At 40.7% G+C, this 8752-nt stretch overlaps 1 pseudogene; it reads left to right on the top strand.

Annotated features, from left to right (window-relative positions):
* Positions 1-6805: 6805 nt before the first annotated feature.
* LOC125116688 (ubiquitin-conjugating enzyme E2 variant 1-like) lies at positions 6806-7287 on the top strand (annotated as a pseudogene).
* The last annotated feature ends 1465 nt before the right edge of the window (positions 7288-8752 follow it).

Raw genomic sequence — 8752 nt, 5'->3', positions numbered from 1 at the left:
AGAAGATACTTGAGATAATTTCTATGCTCCTAAATTTATTGAGATTAGCTTTGTGTCCCAATATGTGGTCGATTCTTGAGAATGTTCCATGAGCATTTGAGAAGAATGTGTATTCTGCTTTTTTTGGATGTAGGGTCCTGAAGATATCAATGAAGTCTAACTTTTCTATTGTTTCCTTTAGGATCTCTGTTGCTTTATTGGTTTTCTGTCTAGAGGATCTGTCCATTGATGTGAGGGGGGTATTAAGGTCTCCTGCTATGATTGTATTCTCATCAATATCTCCCTTTCTGTCTGTTAATATTTGTTGTATGTATCTGGGTGCTCCTGTATTTGGGGCATATATGTTGACGATAGTAACATCCTCTCCTTGGATGGATCCCTTAATCATTAAGTAGTGTCCTTCTTTGTCTTTCTTTATGTCTTTTGTTTTAAAGTCTATTTTGTCTGCTTTTCTGTCATGTCTATTGGCGTGAAATATTTTTCCCAACCTTTCACTTTCAATCTATATGTATCTTTTGTCCTAAGGTGAGTTTCTTGTAGGCAGCATATTGAAGGTTTTTGCCTTTTTATCCACTCAGCCACTCTGTGTCTTTTGATTGGGGCATTCAGTCCATTGACATTTAAGGTGATAATTGATAGATGATTATTTATTGCCATTTGAACCTCGTGTTCCAGTTGATTCTATGGTTCTCCATTCTTCCTTTCTTTTTCTTTTTTTTTTTTTTTGGATGGTCTCCTGTTATTATCTGCTTGAGTGTATTTTTTTTTTCATTTTTTGCAAATGCCATATTTGGTTTTGGCTTGTGGTTGCCCTGTTTTTTAAGTATGCTAACCCCTTCCCATAATTGTGTGTTTTAGCCTGATGGTCCTGTAAGTTCAAACACTTCATTACTATATTAAAATTAAGAAGAGAAACATACAAACAAACAAAAAGGGTTATTTACTTCCTAACATCCCTTGCCCACATTTTATGGTTTTGATGACTCTTTTTTATTTTTTTCTTTTTAATTTTATTTTGTTTGAGGCCTGTTCATGATTAAATCTGTATGCTGGCTTATTTGAGTGACTGCTCTCTGATTGCGGTTTCCTCAGTCCTAGTTCTTCCTCTTCTTCTTCTTTTTTTTTTCTTTTCTTTTTTCTTCCCTTTCCTTCCTTTCTTTTTGGTTTAGAGAAGCCCTTTCAGTATTTCCTTTAACCTGGGTTTTGTGTTGCAGTATTCTTTAAGTTTTTGTTTGTTGGAAAAAATATTAATTTCCCTTCTATTTTAAATGATATTCTTGCTGGATAGAGTATTCTAGGTTGCATATTTTTTCCTTTTAGCACTTTAAATATCTCTTTCCATTCCCTCCTGGCCTGTAGTGTTTCTGTAGAGAAGTCAGCTGATATTCTTATGGGGGTTCCCTTGTAGGTAATGTTCTGTTTTTCTCTTGCTGCCTTTAGGATCCTCTCTTTATCACTAACTTTTGCCATTTTTATTATGATGTGTCTTGCTGTGGGTCTATTTGGGTTCAGTTTGTTTGGGGCCCTCTGTGCTTCTTGTATCTTGAACCCAGTATCCTTTAGATTTGGGAAGTTTCCATCGATAATTTCTTCAAATATATTTTCCATCCCCTTATCTTTTTCTACTCCTTCTGGAATTCCTATTATGCATAGATTGGCCCGCTTTATATTATCCCATAGGTCTTTTATATTGCTTTCCAGTTTTTTGATTCGGTTTTCTGTCTGTTGACTGGATTGAGTGATTTCCATTATTCTATCTTCCATGTCACTGATTCGTTCTTCTGCATTATTCATTCTGGTTTTTACTGCCCTTAGTTCAGTTTGCATCTCTGCAAATGAATGTTCTAGTTTTTCTTGGCTCCTCCTTATATTTTCTAGTTCCTTTCTGAGGGTATCTGCATTACTGTTCATATCTTCTCTTAATTCCTTCAGTATTTTCACTATTTCTCTTTTGAACTCCAGGTCTGTCAGACTGCAGAGATCTGTTTCATTGTTGACTGTTTTAGGTGAGTTCTCCTGTTGGTTTGACTGGGGGTGGTTTCTCTGCTTCTTCATCTTGCTTGTTGTTTTCTTTTTCCTGAGGGAGTTGTACTCTCCATTATCGGGCAGTGTTTGCCTTGTCACTGCCGTGGAATATTTCCTGCGGGCTGGCGTTGTTGGTCAATCTTTTTTGAGGCAGTGTGGCTTTTCTGGAGTGTTGATGGGGCTAACAGTGTTTCTTTGAAGCAAAGGAGGACTTCCTGAGGGCAGACAGGACTGGGAGGTCCACACCACGATGGTAGCAGATTTCACTTGGTCATGCAGAGCTTGCTCTGGTGTTTTTAGGCTGTGGGGTTCTTGCAGCAGGTTGGCGGTGTTGGGCAGCTGTTCCTCAGGAGTGCAGCATCCCCTGGGGGCTGGAGCAGATATCTGGGTCACTGAGAACCTAAGAGGCTCTTCCCTAGGGCAGCCCAACTCAGAAGGATGGCCTGAGAATGTAGGCAGATCTTTTCACAGTCTGGCCAAGCTTGTTGCAGATTTTCTGGGCTGCAGGGGCTCTTCCAGGGGGCTGGTGGTGCTGAGCAGCTATTCCGCGGGAGTGGGGCACCCCCTAGTGGCTTGGGCGGGTAGCAGGGCCACTGGAAACCCAAGAGGCTCCTCCCCAGGACAGCCCGACTCAGAAAGACCGTCTGAGATCTTTTCCCGGCTCGGCCGAGCTTGTTGCAGCTTTTCTGGGCTGCAGGGGGTCCTGCCTGGAGCTGGCAGTCCTATGCAGCTGATCCACTAGGGCACCCCCTGGGGGCTAGGGCGGGTAGCAGGGCCGTTGGAAACCGAAGAGGCTCCTCCCCGGGGCAGCCCGACTCGGAAAAACCGTCCGAGAATTAGGCAGATCTATTCACGGCCTGGCTAGGCTTGTTCTAGCTTTTCTGGGCTGCAGGCCTTTTCTCGGGGGCTGGTGGTGTTTGGTGCTACTCTGTGGAAGTGTAGCCCCTCCAAAGGGCAAGCAGACCTGTGCAGGGACAGCCCCTGCGGTGGTAGGCTTCAGGCAATTGTTGAGGCCAGCCCTCCTGGATGGCAGGCAGCCCCAGGTCCTGCGAGAGCGCAGGGGGTGGTGGGGGTGGGGGGAGGGGATGCACTGGGAAGCACAGCTTTCAGCTAGCCAGCGGGCCTGTAAGCTTGCTGTGGCATGTGGGGGTATTCTATGGGGACCCACCCCTTCTTCTCTCCCTTCCCCAGCACGGGCGCAGACCAGGCTCTTTTCCCAGGTTCCCTCTGATGCGGCTTTCCACTTCCCTGCCCCTAGAGTATTGCTCCCTTCCTCTGCGACAGCTTTGTTTTCTAGTCTCCCAGGCAGTCTCTGCCCCGTCAAATGGTTTCTAGACCTCCCAAGCAGTTTCCGCTCTGCCCCGCCCCCCCAGCCCGGGGACTATTTTCTGGAGCCTAGGTCTCGGTGCCCAGCCCCCACCCAGGCGTCCCCCGGCCCTTTCTCGGCGACTAACCTTCGGAGGCGAGGTCTCAGTGCCCAGCCCCCACCCAGGCGTCTCAATTTTTGGTGACTGTGCCCGTAGTTCAGATGGTCCGTTCGGTTCTTGATCAGCTTTTCCGTACTCCAACTTACTGCTACACTCTTCTCTGCATCTGGAGATTCCTCCGGTTCGTTTGATCTTTCCCCCGTGTAGGTGACTTTCCAGGGTGCAGGATCCCTTTCTCCTCCTCAGTTCCCTTTCGGGAGCGCCCGTCCCGCTCGGATTCACCTTCTCTCACTCTCCTCTTTCCTCCCGTTCTGCCCGGTAATGTCACGAACTTCTTGCTGTTATTGGAGTTTAGGTTCTTCTGCCAGCGATTGGTTGCTGTTCTGTGCGAGTCATTTATTCTGTAGATGTGCTTTTTTTTGTTGTGTTTGTGGGAGAGGGCGAGCGTGTCCCCCTACTCCTCCGCCATCTTGTCCTCTCAGGAAATTCTGACACATACTGCAACATGGATGAACCTTGAAGACAGTTTTGTTTAAGTGAAATAAGACAGTCACATAAAGACAACTATACATGATTTCACTTACATAAAGTAGCTAAAGTAGTCAAATTCATACAAAGAGAATGGATGTTGCCAGGGCTGGGGGCCACGATGGGAGCTGTCTAGTGGGTACAAAGTTTCAGTTTTATAAGAACAAGTTCTGGAGATCAGGTCCACAACAATGTCAGTATACCTAACATTACTGAAACTCTACAATTAAAAATGGAAAACATGGTAAATTTTATGTGTATTTTACCACAATTTTTTAAAGTGAGTTTAAAAAAAAAAAACAAACAACTTCTTGAATAAATGAAGACCACTGCTGGGGATGTGGGACAAAATCCAATGCAAGCTACTTCAGCTAAAAGGAAATTTTATTGGCTCATGCAACAAAAATAAATAAATAAGTAAATAAATAAATCCAAAGAGAGATGCTTCAGGTATAGCAGGATTGAGGTGTTCAAATGATACCATTAGGAATCTGCCTCCATCTCACCCCTGCTTTCCCCACGTTGTAGGAAAGATGGGCACACAAGATTGTGGAATATTGATTTTCTGTTCATCAGTATAAGTTTCTCTCTGAATTGGACACTAAGTGGAGATTGCTTTAAAATCCTCTCAGGCTCACCTCACACTCCAGGAAGAGTAGGGGAAGAATGCGACTGCAAATGGGTAGCATGAGGGATTTTTTTCAGAGCGATGAGACTCATGGTGGTGATTACACAGATCAACACATGTATTAAAATTCCTAGAACTGAACAGTCCCCAAACCCAGTTTTTCTGTGTGTTAATTTAAAAAAATAAAACAAATATTAACAAAATGGGAGTTCTCATTGTGGCTTAGTGGTAACGAACCCAACTAGTATCCATGAGGACGTGCATTCAATCCTTGGTCTCGCTTAGTGGGTTAAGGGTTTGGCATTGTCGTGAGCTGCAGTGTAGGTCTCAGATGCAGCTCAGATCTAGCATGGCTGTGGTGTGGCCTAGGCCAGCAACTGCAGCTCTGATTTGACCCCTAGCCTGGGAACTTCCATTTGCAAAAAATGGAAACACCTTATGTTAACAAAATGTAAAGGGGAAAAAAAGAAAAAGTGTGGATAAGAAATAATAGCCTGCTTAGATAATCTGGAAATTTTTTAAAGTAAGGAAATGGAACTGCTAGATGTTCTTTATTTTAAACTGATCATTTAAAACCGAGGAGGTGGGCTAAAAATTAGACCTAGCTAAATAGAGAATTGATAAAACTAAAAATTGTAAAGAAATTACACAGGAATCCACATGGAGACACAGAGATAAAATACATGTAATATATATATAAGTATACATAAAGATAAATATTAAGTGACAAAGACGATAAGAAGCCCTGACAAATATATAATCAAAGTTTGTGTAAAGATCAGAATAGAAAACATAATCTTTGAAGATATGATGGTTGTGGTTTTCCAAAATTAATAAAAGATGTGGCTCTGGAGATTAGGAAGCCCAGCAAATCCCAACCAGAATAGATAAAGGTTTTATTTACTATATACATAATGGGAAGATTACAAATAACAAAACAAATATCTTAAAAGCAGCCAGAAGGAAAAGAAGGTCATTCGTAAAGACAGGTAAACAGCACACATCTTACCAGTAACATTGAAAGTCAGCTGTGAGTGAAATAACATTTTTAAAATACAAAGAAAAAACAACTGTCAAACCACTACTGTGTACTCCAGAAAAAGAAGAAAAAAGTCTTCCAAGGATATGGACTATATACATTTGCCAAAAATTAAAAACTGGAAGAGTTTGTACCAATAGATTTCATTAATATAATTTCTAAAAGATACATTTCAAAAAGAAGAAAAATAAGAGTTGCCATCATGGCTCAGTGGAAAGGAATCTGACTAACATCCATGAGGACACAGGTTCAATCCCTGGCCTCGCTCAGTGGTTCAAGGATCTGGCATTGGTGTGAGCTCTGGTGCAGGTCACAGACTCGACTCGGATCTAGCGTTGCTGTGGTGTAGGCCGGCAGCTATACCTCCAGTTCTACCCCTAGCCTGGGAACTTCCATATGCAGTGGGTGCATTAAAAAAAAAAAAATCAGTAAATAGGTATATATAAACAAATAGTATCTATAAAAATAATAGTAATACTTTGTGAGATATGAAAATAGATGTTAAAAAATTGTCACATGGGAATGTAAGCACTCCCCAAGGCTTTACAAACGAGTTTATATATATAGTTGACCTTTAAATAACATAGGTTTGAACTACAAGTCCATTTATAGTCATTTTTTTTCCCACTAAACACTGCTGTACTACACAATCTGCTATTTGTTGTATCTATGCATGTGGAACTGCAGACGTGGAGAGCCCACTCTTAAATTAGATGCAAATTTTCAGCTGCCCCTAACTCTCACATTGTTTATATATATATATATATATATATACATACACATACACACATACACACACATGTATGTATGTGTATGAATATAATTCAGCCATAAAAAAAGCAATCCTGTCATTTGGATTTTTGGACAAGATGAATGAAGTTTGAGGGCTAAGTGAAATAAGCCAGACAAAGAGATACTATATGATCTCAACTTACATGTGGAATCTCAAAGAGCCAAACTCAAAGAAATAGAATATTGATAATTTCCAGGGTCTGAGGGTGGGGGAAATGGGGAGATGTTGGTCAAAGGGAATATACTTCCTAGTATAAGTCCTGAGGATCTGTGTATAGCATGACGACAGTAGTTAACAGTACTGGGGCTGGGGCGGAGGGGTCGGGGGTGAAGAAGGGGCTGAGCTTTGAGCAACAATGACGCAAGATGGCAGCCACTACAGGCTGGGGAGTAAAAGTCCCTCACAATTTCCAACTGTTGGAAGAACTTGAAGAAGGCCAGAAAGCAGTAGGAGATGCAGTTAGCTGGGGTCTACAAGATGTTGAAGACATGACACTTACAAGATGACAAGAATGATAATTGGGCCTCCAAGAACAATTTATGAAAACTGAATATACAGCCTTAAAATAGACTGTGGACCTAAATACCCAGAAGTGCCCCCCCTGTAAGATTTGTAATAGAAATTAATATGAATGAAGTTAATAGTTCTAATGGAAGGGTGGACCCCAGAGCCATATCAGTGCTAGCAAAATGGCAGAATTCACATAGCATCAAAGTTGTTCTGCAAGAGCTTTGATACCTAATGAGGTCTAAAGAACATATGCAACACCCTCAGCCACCTGAAGGACAGTGTTACAGCAATTAATCAAAAAGAAAAACCACAGGACCTCCCCTAACCCTCATTTGATTTAATCAGTCTTCATTTTCCACAGTAGTAAATTTTCTAGATACATCTTGTAGGCCTCAGAGCGCTATAAAGGAAGCTCCCGTTCAAAGGCAGTTTATCAGGGAGTTCATGTTGTGGCACAGCAGAAATGAATTCAACTAGTAACCATGAGGTTGTGGGTTTCATCCCTGGCCTCGCTCAGTGGGTTGGGGAACCGGCATTGCCGTGAGCTGTGGTGTAGGTTGCAGATGCAGCTCAGGTCCAGTGTTGCTGTGGCTGTGGTGCAGGCCAGCAGCTGTAGCTCCGATTCGACCCCTAGCCTGGGAACCTGCATATGCTGCGGGTGCGGCCCTAAAAAGACAAAAAAAAAAAGGCAATTTATCTTAAGATACTTTAACTGATACTAATTTTTGTCCATTTGAACTGTGTAAGTTGTGCTATAACAACAACAAAAAACCAATACTGTAGTATATACTTGGAAGTTGCTAAGAAAATACATCTTAAACATTCTCACTATAATAATAACAAAAAGTAAAATGATAATTGTATGAGGTAGAGGATGTTTTAATAACCTTATTGTAGTAATCATTTCTCAATATATCCATATCAAATCTTTACATTGTACACCTTAAACTGATACAACACTGCATGTCAATATCTCGATAAAACTAGAAAAATATTAATAGTACAAGTTAAACTTAAAAGTAATCATCGCATTATGAATACAGAAGAAATATTCTTTCAGTATTTGAAACTGTTCTCCAATTCAGAAAAGTTGCTTATACCATTGAGAGATAAGTAAAATTCCCACAAGTCTTCATCCTTTCATTTTTGCCCTTCTCATTAACCTAAACAAAAGTATCAACTAACTTCCTGGTCAAAGTTACACACTCATTCATCAGTGCAATCATAGATTGACTAAGGATACAAGAGTTTGGTAAAAAAAAAAAAAAATCACCAAAAGTATTCTGTGAGAATTAATTGGATATTTGGAGTTTACAATAAACAATAATGTGTTTTTAATTATTTGTAAATTGAATGTTAGACATCCTTTGTATGTAAAATTTGTAATAAATACATATAATTTATAATATATGGGTGTAGCTAGGTAAATAGTAATTTCCAGAGCAATTACTGTAAAAATTACACAAAGAAATACATCTGAAAACACTAGAAATAAATCAAGATGGAATCTTTAAATGTAATCAAATAACACATAGAAAAGCCAGAAGAGAAATAAGGAAACAAATCAGATAATAAAATGGTAGACTTCAGTTCTAACCTATCAGTAGCGATCTTAAATATTAATCTGAATATACCAAATAAAAGGCAAATATTGGAAGATTAGTAAAAAGCAACTATATCCTGCTTTCAAAAAAACGCACTTCCATCATGGCTCAGTGGTTAACAATCCAACTAGTATCCATGAGGATGCAGGTTCAATCCCTGGCCTTGCTCAGTGGGTTAGGGATCTGACATTGTCGTGA

This window comes from Phacochoerus africanus, chromosome 15 (genome assembly GCF_016906955.1).
Source record: "Phacochoerus africanus isolate WHEZ1 chromosome 15, ROS_Pafr_v1, whole genome shotgun sequence".
NCBI classification, from domain to species: Eukaryota; Metazoa; Chordata; class Mammalia; order Artiodactyla; family Suidae; genus Phacochoerus; species Phacochoerus africanus.
Note: the sequence above shows the minus strand (reverse complement) of the source record. Positions and strands in the feature narration are given on the sequence as shown.